We start from the raw sequence: 16753 nt of genomic DNA on the forward strand, positions 1-16753 counted from the left end.
CAGAATCTGTCTCAGAAAAAATATATATATATATATATATATAGATATAGATATAGATATATCATTATTATGAAATTTTTTTCTACATTCGAAATAAAATTAACATTAAATTTGTCCCTATTAAGAGAGTTTTTAATACTTCTTGATCCCCGTTTACCTCGATTTGTTCGCTTACCTTTATGCGAAAAAGTCAGTAAGTTAAGGATTTATTAAAATTAATCTGTGCATGTTGGAAGGTATCGTTCAGCCCATTTGGAAAATTGCTTTGTATAAAAGCATGCAGCAATTTTACTTGTGTAGTCTTAAATCGATATTTTCTACTATATATAAAATATTAATTTTAACACTGTTAAGATTAAGCACTCTAAACTGATTTAATTCTAGGTTATTGATAATTTAATTACTGTTTATATTTCAACGATATGTTTATATTTCAACAATACTATTTATATTGTTTATACTGTTTATATTTCAACAATAATAAAATTATTAATAACCGAGAACTTAATCCTTTTAGTCTACATAATTTCAACAGTGTTAAAATTAATATTTTATATATAGTATAAGATATCAATTTAAGACAACAAAAAGAAAATACTACATGTTTTTATACAGAACAATTTTGCCATTCATTTAGGCTAAACGATTCCTTCCAATATACACAGATTAACTTTAATAACTTCTCACTTTTTCGTATTAAAGGTAAATCTAGGTAAATGGGAATCTTAAAAATTCTCTTAATAGTGTCAAATTAAATATAAATTTTATTTCTAATATGAAGAAGATTTTAATAAACATTATAAAATTAAACCAATGAAAGATTTCGTTTTCGCCCTTAAGAATAATGATTTATATAAGCTTCAATATCTTATTATTAGTTTTTCTTTTATTAATTTACACTTCAAAATTCCTTATTTCGATCTTATAAAGGCTAATATGAGTAAAATTTAGTCTTATGAAATGAAACATTTAGATAATTTATATTTCGTTATTAACTTTTAAAACCCTACTTTCGATAAGATTAAATTTTATAATATTTTTGAAAATTTAAAAATTTCATTTTCATTTAATGATTTTAATATAATCCAAAGCTTTAAATATAATAAACCTCTTGGAAGAACTGTTTTTAATTATAATGATTTTAACAAAAATGTAGAGAAAATCACTATATCCTATTATGAATATCAATGAGAAAAAGAGAAATATTTTGAATTTGTTGATAAACATCATAAACATATAATTACTGGTAATTTAATGAATATTATAGAAAACTTAGAGCTTGGGAATTTAATGATAAAAGGCACAAATTTAGACCCATTTACCATATATCAATTAATATAATTCTAAAATACTTTCTTAATGATCTCAGTAATTTTTGCTTAAAAGTATCAAACAAATTATCTTTACCTTTAGGTACGTCAACAGAATGGAAATTGGCTGTTTATTATTACTTTGAAAACTTTGTTTTGAATAAAAAGGAAAATTTAAATTACAATAACAATTCAACATTTTTTTTAAATTGATCGATTAATTAAGCAGCTACAAAAAATGTTGTAATTATCCTTATGGACAAAGCTATAACAAGAGTTATGAAAACTTCTGTAAAAAAATCTACTTTGAACTTTTAATAAGGAGTTAAAAAATAATAAAAAAAAATTTATGCTTAGTAATTTAAATAATATTATCATTAAAAAAATTAGCCTTATATAAGAGGTTGAAGATTAAAATTAACAATGTACAATCTCCTTACTTAATTATAAGTCCAAAATTTCCAGACAGTCCAAATTGTATACAATTTAGATTAATGACATGAGGGTCTAATGCTTGCCTAACTAAAGCTGGCACAATTTTCTCTAACTATTTAAATAAACTTATTAACAATATTAATTAAGAAGGTTTTTCTTGGGTTATCACTAATAATCAACCGATTTTAGAATTTATAAAACAAAATAAAATTAATTCCATTGCGACTTTTGATTTCCAGGATCACTTCATTAGCATTCCCATTTCTAAGCTGAAAGATTCTGAGTTATTGCTATGATTTTAAAAATATCCTTAATAGCAATTTTGAATAGGGAAAGTCTAATTAATTAATCCTTAGTAGCGATTTTGATATTGGGAAAATCCAATTAATTTTTGTCTTTTTAATAATTATCTTTACGTTGGAAATCATATTTTTATTCAAATTGATGGAATACCAGGAGGATCTAATTTTTCATCTCTCTTATCTAAATTATTTTTACACTATTATGAGAAAAAATTACTCTTAATATTGAATTTGTTTTTCGAATTATTAATGATTTAATTACATTTTATTTTCAAGATTATACAATTTTGTTAAATTATATTTAGCCAGGGGAATTAATTTTACCTCGTAAACATAATGATAATATAAAATTTAACTTTTTCGACTTAAGTATTAAAAAAAAGAAACTATCTGCATCGTTGATTTATACCATAAAAAATGATTTTGATATTAATATAAATAAACTAATTGCTTTAAATTCTAATGTTTCTAATAACATTTATTTAAATGCAATTTTTAATCGAATGAATAGAATTAGAAGAATATGTAGTAATGTTTATTTATCCAAAAAAAAAAAAAAAAATTGACAAACTCTTTCAAAATTTTATTAAACAATGGATACCCGCCAACTAATGTAAATAAGTTCTATATAAAGTCATTGAGTTAATTGCATGTTATTATTATTAATAAATTTACGAAAACATTCTTTATTAACTGAATATATATTTTAACCATGAGCAAATCCAATTATTGCAAATCCGTGACTGGAAATCTGTGCAAACCGGGCAACTCATGTTTTTTTCATTCTTTAAATAAATGTTAATTTACTAAAATCACTAAAATTGTATAATTAAATATCAACCTTATTAATTATAAACTTTAAATTATCCAGTATTATATTATTAACTTGCGCACATTTTTTTTCGGGGCAATCCAAGGTAACTAACAAATCAGACGCACTTCAGTACTGCAGTAAGAACGTGCCATAAAAGATTTCTCTATTTACGCTTCGCACTTCTATTTTCATATTTTGTAAACTGGCAATCTTATTACGAAAATATGTTAAATCATTCTTGAAACATTCTGGTGCGTGTAAGTTCATTTGAATTCGCAATTCGCTTTATAGATTACGTTTATGTCTTGTTCTGTATTATTCTTACATTTCATTTTCTGTTTTTTGCTTCATATGTTTTATTTCGTATATTTTTTATTTAATATGTTCTATTTTCACTTCAATTCTTTTGAGTACTGCTCACACTATTGTATTGTTATATTTTGCTTTGACTATATTAATACAATATTAGAAAGCACCCCTTTTCACAAATGTTCGTGAGCTAATGACGAGATTATATCTTTTCATTATTTAGTTTTCAGGCATTTAATATTTTTTTAAATGAATTTTTTTAGTTTACTTCGGTTTTCTCTCTTTTCTTTTTATCTACCCTTTTTGTTTTTTAGAGCAATATATATATATATATATATATATANTATATATATATAATAGTTTATACCTAAAAACATGTTGCCTAAAAGAAAGTAAATGTGATAAAATAGCTCCATTTTTCAGAAAAAAAGGCAACTAGTTGAAGTTAATAAACTTTTTCATAGTGTATAGGTGGATATTTATATAGTGTAGCATGAAGCAAAATGCCCTGACTCAAATAATAGGATGTCCGAAAGCATACTTGGATCGAATTTTTTTACAATATTTCAATATAATTAAAATCTCCGACCCGCGAGGGAAAATCCAATAATATTTTTAAATGAACAATCTCTTTGTAAAGGCATACGCACAGAAAAAATATTGCATTTTAAGTGAAAAAATTCACCAAATATTGTCCTATATATTGGTCAAATAAGAGTGAAAAAATAATTGAATTTCTAAAATAACTCTTCCACGGAACCCTTGGGAACTCCATTTAGAAACAGCATTCATTCATATCCTTCAAAGGTTAAATAAGAATATCTCCGACATATGTGACCAGAAATTTAATGAGATTTTTTGCAATTACATGCAGACTGTCTAGTTGACAGTCTGAAATATAAATGAGGTATTTTCTGCTTTTTTTTTTCCAGGAAAATGATTATGATTAGCCAAGTATTCTATAGATAATTAGACTCAAAAGCCAAATTATCAAATGCATTAAATTTCTCGAGCTAACAACTTTAGAATGAAGAAACGCTTTACAAAATGATTACTCAAATGATTTATAAACGATTATTAATCATTATTTATAAACTTTCAGGTTACGAACTTAACGTTTGCAGCAGCTGAACTTTATTGATATTATATGCATAAACTATTTTCACTATACTTTTCTATTGATTAAAACTGAACACTTATTTTTCCACTAAGATTACTTTAAGCAATAAATTTATGTAAAAAATTATTTACTTTACTATAATTCACGTGTAAGAAAAAATGGTATTTTTCTACAAAAATATTTCATAAAAACAATTTGAAAAGTATTTTTTAAATCTATTTTGCATTAAAATAATAGTACGGTTTTGTATTTTTTGGTCCATTGCCTCTCTAAGGAATCTTTCATATAATAATAAAAAATTCCATCGCTGCTATTTGTTAAAGACCGTCCTATTTAAACTTTTATTTTTAAACTTAGTATCTTTTTAAAAACAATGTAACAGCAAACATTTTTTGGTGTACATTTTTAACGTCTTCCTGTTACAAGATAGCATTATAAATTTACTGTAAAACTTTTTTTGAGAGTTCAGTTTAAACTTAACTGCTGTTAGAGTTAAGACCTATGTTATCCTTTCATCTCTTGAGAACTGCACCGATTTGTTGAGAATCCTGAATTTCTCAGAATTTGATTTTGGATTTTGAAGAAAAGATTAGGAAAAGGTTTAGGTTGGATTTTCCTTTTTCTGAAAAAGTTTTTTTGTAGTCTGAGTAATGAAAATTCTATAATGGACCACTTAATTAATTATATATATATATATATATATATACACACACACACACACACCTTATTGTTAGTAAACTNCCCTCTCTATCCCCTGAGCCATTTGAAGAATCAATATATATATATATATATATATATATATATATGTATAGTGACTATTTATGTATAAAGAATTGTAATTTAATATGCATTAGAAGAAATCAAACTTCCAATTGCTGTTAGCAAACTTTAGTGTGCAAACTTAATAGCTAGATTCAAATGGTAAAATTTACGAAAAGTTTATTTAAAAATTTTACAATATGCTACTTATTTTTCAGGGCATACAAAAAGGAAGTTATTATGTAAAGTCTTATTTCACGAGTGTAGAACTAACAAGGAAGGTAATCGCAAATCCTGCTAAGCAGTTATACATATACAATATTTTGTCTATTTTGCAGAAACATGAATTACTGAATTGGGTAAGAAACAATTTTGCAATAGATATTTCGTCGAGATATTTCGCGCATACAGTTAGAAAAATCATGTTTTTAGGTTTCTTATAAAATATTTAGTTTGAAACGACTGTTCTAAATACTGATAAATTGCTGTCATAATGAATACTAGTAAAATGAGAGAACTACTCAAAACACTTGTTTTATTCCAATTTAATGCAATAAATTTAAAATGCAAAGTTTCTGATTACAGAGAAAAATTGTAAATAAGTATTTAATAGCACTTCAACTGCTGAATAAATTATCACGTATTCAAGAAAAGAAATTATAGTTTTTGGTAATTTATAGCTAAATAAATAATTCGAATCAAACAAAAATATGAACTCTGTTTGAAGAAAAAAACAGCCCTATTGTTGGGTTCCTTCCTAGTAAGAGCTTTGTTAAACGAGGCTAATTGATCCTTAAATTAACCTACTTATCATTAGAGTGTGAAAAGACAATCGTTTCTTTAAATGAACTCGTAATAAGATAAGAAATTGATGACTATCTTTAAGTACCTGGAATGATGTTTTTATTAAATGAATAATGGACGGTCATATTTAAAAACCTCATTTGCTTCAAAAATTATATTAGATAAGTTTCAAGCTCTGCGCTAACAAATAGGAGTTCATTCTCACGATTGTGGAAAATGTTGGCATATTTCAAGCTCTGAGAAATAATGTGATCAAGAATTATGTCTTTATTAATATAAATGTCTCACAAAAATTCATATATCCTTGTTAGCAAGTTCCTCACCACCTCTTTATAGAGCGTGGATGTCCTGATTTGCCTCTAATTTGAATTTTCGTGTTTTGTTTCGTAGTTTTATTTTCTATTTTTTAGTAGGCTACATTACACTTTCTGTCTGTTTCTCTCTCAGCTACGGCGGTTTTCCTAGTTACGTTTTCTCCTTGCTTTATTTTCCATTTTTTTACGCTGGCATATTTACGTTTTCTGTTTCAAATTACGTTTCCTGTTTTGTATCTGGTGAGCTTTGTGAATGGGCATCTATATTTGAGCGCTCATAACATGTATACTTTTTCCATCGTTATAATTTTTGAAACACAAGAAGTTTTTAATTATATGTTATATAATATTAACTGTTTTCACTAATCTACTTGTTATTCCTTGAAAACAATTGTTAAAAACGTATGTGTTGTAGATGTTTGTATTACGGATCACATTAGTAATAAAAAAGAACGATGATCTGTTTCTCTATAAGAAGTGGAATCAAATAGACTAAAAGATAAAACATTTAGGAAAATATAAGATTTATTAAATGAGAAAATATTACCGAGAAAATTTTTTAACTAATGCTCATCAAATAATGTAACATTAGATGTATCGACATTGAACAGTAAGCCTACATATGATGTTCCAACTTATAGTGTAAATTTTTTCAAATAATACTCCGCGGTGCATGTAGTGCTCCGCAAAACATATCCCACTCCTAGGATCCTAGGATATGCTTAATGTTAACATATATATATATATATATATATATATATATATACGCGTGTATGTGTTTGTTAAAATTTGAATAGAGATTACTATGGAATTAAAGAATTTAAACTAAGTCCGAGATTTATGGAGGCAAAAAATACCCTGCACATTGATCTGCTGGCCGAGGGAATGCGACTGTAAAGCTACTTAAATTTCAATTTGCTTTATGTGCTTTCAATGGTATTTTTTTTCTTTTTGCTTTACGTTACATTTAGTTTTTTTACAAAACTGTAATATCTAGAAAAATTGCGAAGGGGTATAAAAAATGTTCAATATGTTCAATGCTGTAAAAAAAAAAAGAATTTAGTTAGTAGTTCAAGACTCATCAGCTGACGTGCAGAAATGTATAATTTAATTCGAATCCGATTTTTTAAACATTTACATGATAAATTAAAACATTTGCATGAAAATTTTTTAAAATATGAGACTATAGTAAAATAAAAACTGTCTCCAATTTCAACAGTTATATAATGTACAGGGGTTGGACTGAAATTTGGAAACACTTCTAATATGTAACAATATGTAAACAAAATTTCCTTTAGCAGAAAATTTTTTATAAGATGGCAAAACTGCAGTCACACTTTGAAAGATCGTGCTTGAAGCTTTTGGAAATGATAACCAGCGGAATTTTGCGATTTGAAGAAGATTTATATGCGTAACAGAGATTTTTTTTATTAAATTGATTACTAATGTCAGGAGCAGAACCGCCTTAATAACACCTGATTTCATTACTATGCAGTTTTAAAATGCATAATATTCTGTTAAATTAAAATCTGTTTATTTTTAACTGAAATTGTTTTAAAACGGGAACTGCATTTTGATTTGTCCGTTTTAGAATGGTGCATTTTTGCTTTTCTTTTGTATTCGCTGTAGGGCAAAACTATCTTCTTTTTTTTAAAAATAAATAAGTAAAATAATTAAATAAAATAATTAAATAAATTAATTAATTAAAAGAAAAAGGACTTCTGTTTTCATGCATTTATATTTTCTTTTATTTATGTAAAAGCAATCACTTAAAATTATGTCAATAAAAATATTTTTTTGAGATATATATTTTATTTTAGAATCAAGCGAAAAATCTTATTTTTTAAAAAATTTGAATTGAAGTCTTTCTACTTGATTTGTGTTTCTAAAATACATAAGAATCTTCTTATTATAAAAGTAAGAGAGAGATAAGTGACAATGTCTCCAATTGAATTTTGATATGATCATACAATCACGCAAACAAATACATTAACAAGCAAACGGTGGAGTACAGGGAGGAGCTAAAGTGGGCATTCGCTCAAAAAGGCTTTAACTATTAGGAGAATGCTTTGAGAAAAATATTTTGAGAGGAATAAAATGTGATTTTAGAGTGATTTTCTTTTTAATTTATGAGCATTTAAAAATACATTTTTGGAAATAAAATGTTTTTATAAAAAAGCAGCATCCACGAAAGGACGAAAATTCTCTCTAAATTTTGGCAGACTGCTGAAACTGTGTTTCTCTTTTCATTCATAATTACAGAACAAAATACTAGAATAAAGTAGAAAATTAACCGACAAGGCTTCTACTAAGAAAAAAACTAAGTATTTTCATTATAGTTGCAAATTATAATTCATGGCAGTTATAATTAATGTATTAAATGATCTGTCTTGTATTCGTTTTCACTATGAGATTCATTAAAGACAAAGTAAAGCTCTCTGTGATAGTAAAGTGGTTAATTATTAACGCATCACTAATTAAGATATTTATTTACTAAATTAGAAGAAATTTAAAATTTAATTTATTTAATAAAATATAAAAAATTGTAATTATAAAATATTTAATTCATTTGCAATTTCTACATTCTATTTAAACTGGATAAATTTTTGTAGAGTGGAAAATTAAAAGAAAAAGACTCATGATTTAACTTACTTTTAAGATTTCGTTTTTAGTGAAAATCTTGATTATCTACGAAATTTTATTATTTTCTTTGAAGCAGTTCATTAAAATATATCTCAACTGACGTTTAATATTGATTTGTTTCATTGCTTTATAAAATCGAAACCAAATGCGATTTAATAAATAAATAATTTTTATGCTAAATAAATATAAAAATACAATTGTTATGTAATAACTTGCCTTTTAAATAGATTTTCAATTAACATCTATCTATGTATACAAATAATAAAATAAAGACTTTGTGTGTGTATACCGGATTGCGGGTAAACTATAGGCTCTAAAAATATGACATTCAACACGACGTTAAGTGAGTACAATTGTAATCAAATTACGAAGCCCGATTTTTTTTTTAAAAATTTTATTTTCAATTAAGAGGCATTTAAAAAAGGAATTTCCTCATTAGTTTAGTGGAAACCATTGCTGTAAAGTAAACTGTAAATGATTCAGTTTTTGTCAAATATTTTAAAGATAACATCAATGATGTTTACTAGCTTAAAGCTCTAATAAAAAAAGTTGTTTATTGCGCGTTGTGTAATGCTTAATAATTCTTTATTCGTTATACTAGGTAATCTGAAAGTAGATAATCTTTCTAAACACATGGAAAATCCACACAGATCTAAATGGGCAGCCCATGCAGATCAATCTGGGGGTTGCCCATTAACCCCCATCTATTGGTCTTGCAGATGGGGAGCCCATATTGAATTTTATGGTTTGCCTATTTCAACCCATATGGATATCTTTATATGGGAAGCCCATATATAAATAGCCCATTTATAACTTGGAATAATTTACATGGGAAGACTATATAGATTTTTATGGGTTGCCTACTTGAGCCCAAATTGATATTTTTTATCGGCAGCCAGTATGGATTTATATGGGTTGCCATTTGAGCCAATACGAATATTATTACATCGGAATCGCATATAGATTAATATAGGTAGTCCACTTAAGCCCATATGGAGATTATTTATATGAGAAGACTATATAGATTTAAATGGATAACCCATTCGATCCAATCTTGAGTTTTTTATAGGAGTTTATAGATTTTTATGGGTTGCTTCTTTGAGTTCATGAGAAGTATACTTGTTTGGGTAGCCTATATAATATCCCATATAAATTTTAGTCAATATGGATATTTTCTTTTATATCGCCTTCATACATAAATATATATGGGTATCCCATTTAAGCCCATCTGGAGATTATTTATATAGGAGGCCTATATAGATTCCTCTGTATGGGTATGCAATGCTGGTCGTCTGTAAATTTTTTTAAAGACCTGACACTATAATTCGAATTTCCAGCATATAATTCAATGTTTTGCAAAGCAACTGAGTGAGTGTGAAAATTTCTTCTCTTGACAAATTATTTCCTCATGCTTATCAATATGGACGTGATTTATTTACACTTTAATAGAGTTTTATGTCAATTATTAACAATTATGTATGAAATTCCATACTTTGATGTAAAATTTAAGCGGTTTAGTAAGAAAATAAATCATTTTCTTTCAACTCATTATGTATTGATTTTTATGAATTGCCACGCGTGAGTCGACATGCTTGATAAGTCAGTAACTATTTGTACTTGACCAAAATTGATTTATTAAGTTATATATTTTAAAACTAAACTTAGCGGCGCGACAGCCCATACTGGGCCAAGGCCTACTGTGCCCATCTCAGTTTTCTTGACCTTGGGCTCTGGGGTGAAGGAGCAGATGTTCCAGTCAGGTGGTCAGCCGAACTCGGAACCCCCAGTGTTTAGTTCCCAAGCATGCTTGGTACTCATTTATCGGCCCACTGTAGGGATGAAAGGCTGAGTCAACCTTGCCCGGCCCGAGGATCGAACCAGGGACTTATGGCACGACAGCGCGAAGCACTACCGCTCAGCCACCGGGCGTCAAGTTATATATTTTAATCCTTGCAATACTTGAACACCCCAGAAGCACCAAACATCCTGTAATGATAATTTTCATAAAATGACAGTGGTGGACTGCGCTCAGTCCTAACGGTATGTGGATTGCACTTCTAGTTGGCTGCTCTTCTAGGTAGGTCTCTCTTCTAATTGACATGTGAGGAGTACAATTTATGAAGCACTATCTTGGCCATCTACCTGTCCAAGTTATGTTGAATTAAACTTAAGATATTGCATTCAGGATTAGATTTACAACTAGAATATAATGCATTTCGAATATTATCGTCATCTCAATCATTTGACTTTTTTTAAAAGTAATCACTGATTTAAATTAGCAGTGATTTTTTTAAAAAGAGACATTAACTTTAACAAACATAATTTTCATAACATTTAATGTGAACAAGCGAAGTAAAAAAAGTATTATTTTAAGTTTAAAACATTTTCATATAATATAATTAATAAATGTATACTTAATGGTGTGAGTTTTTTGTAAGTCGGATTTTATTGATAATGAATGTTTTGAACGAAATAATAAAAGGCATTTGCATTAAAATTACTATATTACCCCTCTCATTAAAAATTATTTCATTAAAAATATATTGATTTAAATAATTAGGGACTATTTTTTTTTTAAAAAAAGAAGTCAATAATTTAAACAAACTGATTAAAAAAAGTGCTGATCGAAAAAATATAATTTAGACATGAAGTATTTTTATGCAGAAAAATTAATAAATACATTCTTATGGGAGCGATTTTCTTAAAACTGATGTTAATGATAATGAGGATTTTTTACAAAGAAATATTGAAAAGGATACACAGGCAAATTACGATGTTTCAAAATAGACAAAGCGTGAATAAGAGTCATACGAGACTTTTAAATTGTAATTTTCTATAAAATACATTTAAAATAATTTTCTGGCTAAAAACATATTTCAATTATACCCACTTAGCTTTTTTGCTAATTAAGATGCAGTTTTTATATCTCATTAAATATGTAGTTAGCGTGTATCAAGACTTGCTCAATCCGGAGTAACATAGTTTTATGCAGAATATTGATATGTGATTGATATAATTGATAAATGTGCTTGATTACATAATCATATTTAAGGAGCGAGTGAGTAGAAAAAAAAAATTTTTTTTAATTTTTTTTATGGATTTAATAATATTTTTTCAGAGTAGTGTTTCGTAATATTTCAAGCTATTGTTTAACTTATTGTGATTTTTTCATTATAATTTCAATTTTAATCTACGATTAAAAGGCGATTAATGTACTTGTATTAATGTACTACGATTAATGTACTTGTATTTAATTTATTTCAAAAATTGAATAGTTCGAAATAATTAAAAACCTATATAATTGCTCAAAGAATTCAAAATTTAAATTTTCCAATTTACTTTTTCATGCATTGTACCTCTTAAAAGTTCTCTAGGTATCCCAGTTCATCCCTTGCACTCATTATCGATTGTAAACAATTACATACGATATCAAAAAGGGCCCACATAGAAGTTTCCGAATATTTAAAGTATGGTGAAAAAAAGCATGATCTTGGTGTAAACTTTTACTCAATTTCGGTGTTTAGAACTTTCATTCAAACTTTAAATTTTATGTGAATATTTGATTCTTTGTTAAATTGAAAATAAAGTGATTTTTAACATCATTTTTAAGGTCGTACAAAATCAAATTCGGAAAGATATTACACCACAATTTTTACAATGTTATTACATTGCAGTGTTTGGTTTGCTCCGTTTCTTTATAAAAGAAATATAATGAATAAATAAATAAAATGAAAAAAAAATTGACTCCACGAAATAGAAAAGTCTTAAAAGTCTTTCATTTCAAAAATAAATAAGACAAGTAAAATTTGAAAGTGAATTATTAATTTATATGCATAACAGTTTTGGTTGTTTCGTTATTAAAAAAATGGAATGGAAAAAATATATTAAAATGGAAAATACTTTTTTAACTCAAACAGAAAAGGCGTGAAAATAATCCATTTCAGAAATCAGACAAGAAAGAGTTGAACAAATAATTTATACTCATTGTTGTTTTGGTTCGTTTCGTTTCTTTTTAATAAAAATGGAAAAAAATTTTTACTCAACAAAACAGAAAAGCTATAAAAAAAGTCATCTGACGTCCTAAATATAATTTCCGTAAAAAAGATTTAAAAGTGAATTGATATTTGTGCTTGATTACATAATCATATTTAAAGAGCGAGTGTGTAGAAAAACATTAGAATGGAGTGCATTCCTCGTAAGAGAAGGTCAAGATGAAGATGGCCTAACCAAAGTGAATATCGCCTTGACCTTCGTCGTTGATAATGAGCCAAAACTGGTTGTTTGTGGGGTCGATCATCATCAAGATATGGGTCATTCTGTTGGTTTCCGCTATATTTTGCCTCTCACGCACTTATTCAATCATTTTTTCAGACATTGTTTTTGAATTCCTTTCATCATTTTTCGTGCAATGCATTTTTATTTAATTACTATTTTGCTTTATTTGCCGTACAATGTTCTATTTTTATTATTTTATATAATAACTGCAAAGAGTTTAAAATTTTAAATTCGGTGGAATTTAGTAATCGAAAGGACGGAAAATTAAAAATATGTTTTTATTATTATTTTTTTTGCCAGTATCTTTCGATACATGTAAAATGCAAGAACCCAATCAGAATTTGAGACGTGAAGTATTTTAGATTTCATTCTTCTCAAACAAAATTATACATTTCTACAATCAGCAGTTTATGAAATGTAGTATACAGCTCACATTTTTCTGCAATCTGAAGCATCATACAAATAGAGTTTCATCAGTAATAAAATTAAATTCAAAAAATTTACCAATGCGTAAATGGAAATCACTAATCGGAACCATACGTAGAAATTCCTTCTCCTAATCTAGTCAAGTGTCTTTCCTTCATATTAAAAAGCTGCCCCAGAGTACGCTTCTCAAGTACAAGTACTAATACGAGATGTAAAATAGATGAACCCAAATTAATAATTCTTACTCTATCGTCTTAAGCGCGTCTGTTTAGTGATACTGAATTTCTAAAAAATGGTGGATTTACACCAAGTTACGCAGTAAAAGAACATTGGTATACTGAAACATTTATAAAGACACACTGGACTATTTTTAGTGTAAAATAGTTGCCCACATTTTTGTCGTTGAGATACATTAAAATTTTTTTCATTGTAGTAGTAAATCGTTACTGCAATAGAGAACGTTCTGGGATACACTGAAAGATGGCCATCTGTGTTGCGTCAATTTGTTGCATTATGAATTCGTCGTGGGTACAATTCATCCTGACAACAATTCATTTTGAGAGCAATTTGTCGTTGGTACAATTCGTCACGGGCATAATCCGAAAAAAAACTTTTTTAAACAAAATAAAAAAATAGGATATTCAATTTTTTTCGGATTTTTATGCACTACGGTTTAAACTCAATGATACATAAGGCAAATTTAAAATTGAGTAAAACTGCAGGCGATAGATAAATTATGAAATCACACGAAAGTTTACAATTAAAAGCTTGATATAACAAGTGCGGCATGTTCCGATAAATCCGCTATGGCACAATAAAAAAGAAAACTTATTTAAGAATGTTACCCAAACTGAATTAATGCTTATATTAGCTTTTCAAACTCCAATAAGGTTTATTTAAGACTATCAGGTCTAACGGGTCTAAAATCTTACTAAATTGGAAGAAAATAGTCAAGTGTTCGATGACTTCCAGATTGCGATAATACCTGTTGGAGTACGCTGATACCCAAATTGGATTACAGCTCTGCTAATTTATTTGTCAACAGAATTCGTTCCATTCTTGCGGCGGCGCCATATTTGTTTTCGAACTATCGGATGTTGTGTCGACAAATTAGCAAGGTGAGTGCATGATCCTTTTTTTTTTTTTTTGGTAATATGTTTTTTTTTGTTTCTATCATCATTATATTATATATTTTAAGCATTATCTGTTGGTTTTATATACTGCAGAAGCAGATTTTTTGATATTTACAATGATGTGCATTAACATTTTCGCCAATATAAGATTTTATTTTTTGTAATACATTCGTTTGACTTGAACAATTTCTGATCAAATTATCCCAAATTTAATCTTAACCTTTGAAACTTCAAATGTTCAAATTGACATCGCCATGAACATTTTTCAAAGAACTTAAATAGTTTTTAACAACTTTAATTTAGCGAAAATATGACATCATTAAACCGTCGGTTTGGCTTCCTTTTTTAAGATTGCGCCGCACCGTCAACTTTGATTTTTCTAAAACAATTCCTCTGTTTGATTTAATCGCATGCTTGAATTGATGTTTAACATAGGCGTCAATTTGGTCTCAATGTTTGGAGGATGCGATAATCGGATTGCATTTTAACTCTAAACAGACAAGAAGAAAATAAAGATATCGTTATAGCACATTTGCTTAGTAAAGCATAATCATTGAAAATTGATATTTTTTTAAAAATTTAATTTATCATAAAATTTGCTGAAAAAAGACTTATTAAGAGTTTTTTCTTTTACTTTCTAAATAAACAATTTTCTGTAGAATAATTTGTAAAATATGATAAACACTTGAATTGTAATAATATCACACAAATTTCTGTTTAATCCGATAAAACCAACAATACATAATGTTTATCAAAAATAAAAAGTAGTTTGAAAGGTGTGTGAAACCGCTTACTTTCATTATGTATGTGAATAAATATTTTGTAATGAAGAGAAAATAACTAAATATCACGTTTATATTCAAAAATAGTTGCGAAAGCAGAAATATTTTTAAAAGTAGAAATAAGTGTTTCGACATTGCTCGCAGGTTAACTAGACAAATTCCTTTGAATAGGAACTTGTCTAGTTCCTATTCGAAGTTCCTTAGTTCCGAAGTTCCTATAGGAACTTGTCTTGTTCCTATTACTAGACAAATTCCTTCGAATTCCTTTTGGTGCAGGTTAAAATATATATATGAAAAGGAGGAAATTTTACACTTAAATTGTTGTAATCAATGATGTATTACTAAAATTTATATCATGTCCTCGTGTAGGGAGGAAATGAAAAAGAAATTAAACCTTTGCTTACTGATAAACGGGAGGGGGAAATTCTGGATTAAAATTATGATCGGAAAACTTTTAGTAATTCGGAATTCATATTTGAGATGTTCCGTAACTACAGCTCTTTGAACCCTTCTTATAAATGAAGTACACACATCAATGAGAGTATTTAAGCTATCAAAAAAAAAAAAAAAAACGCTTTTAGCAAAGCATTACTGAGGAACTTGCTTGATTGACGAAGACAGACACATTTAGGAAAAATAGGATGTAGCACAATCTGGGAAATTAGGAGAGTGAGGACCCCTTTATACTACAACTCGAGAGTCTTATGAGGGAAAAAGTTTTGCACACAATTATTAAATTCATTTGCCCAAAAATAATTTCGCACAAAATATAACTTTAAATAAAAATTTATTATTTTCTATCATTTTATTCAGAAAATGGTCGAAAAAATTTTGAATTGTAAGATTTACAAGTTTTCACATTAATTTAAAGAATACAATTTTACATGGCAAAATACAAAATTTGTGCGAAATCAGATGAATGTTTTTGAGAAATCGAAATTTAAAAAAAAAGAACCCTCCCTAAAATTCGATTTCTCTATTTTACCGATTTCGCTCAAATTTGTATTTTGCCAGGTTAAATTATATTCTTTAAATTAATGTGAAAAATTGTGAAACTTACAGTTCAAAAATTTGTCAACTATTGTTTCATAAAATCTAAAAAAAATTAATGAACATGTATTAAAAGTTATTTTTTGCATGAAATTATATTTGAATAATACAATTTTATAAGCGTGTGCGCAATTTTTTCAATTCGCTTAAAAAGTTCTCGAGATATGGCGAAATACGCAGAAAATGGGATCCAAACTTTGAACCGCTTTCCTAACCAAACTGTAGGGACCATATTGTGACTTTGAGAGTTGAGAAATTCGAATCTGTCAAAACCAAG

At 27.4% G+C, this 16753-nt stretch overlaps 1 protein-coding gene across 2 annotated transcripts in view; it reads left to right on the top strand.

The window, feature by feature from the left end:
• LOC107453026 (J domain-containing protein DDB_G0295729) overlaps positions 1-16753 on the top strand; it is a 57695-nt gene that overhangs the window by 18877 nt on the left and 22065 nt on the right. The window contains exon 2 of one of the 2 annotated variants that reach the window (XM_016069687.2): positions 5268-5408. The exons of the other annotated variant lie outside the window; for it this stretch is intronic. The gene's annotated coding sequence lies outside the window, so the exon portion shown is untranslated. The remainder of the gene's footprint in view (positions 1-5267; positions 5409-16753) is intronic. 2 annotated transcript variants of the gene reach the window in all.

Source organism: Parasteatoda tepidariorum, chromosome X1 (genome assembly GCF_043381705.1).
Source record: "Parasteatoda tepidariorum isolate YZ-2023 chromosome X1, CAS_Ptep_4.0, whole genome shotgun sequence".
Classification (NCBI taxonomy): Eukaryota; Metazoa; Arthropoda; class Arachnida; order Araneae; family Theridiidae; genus Parasteatoda; species Parasteatoda tepidariorum.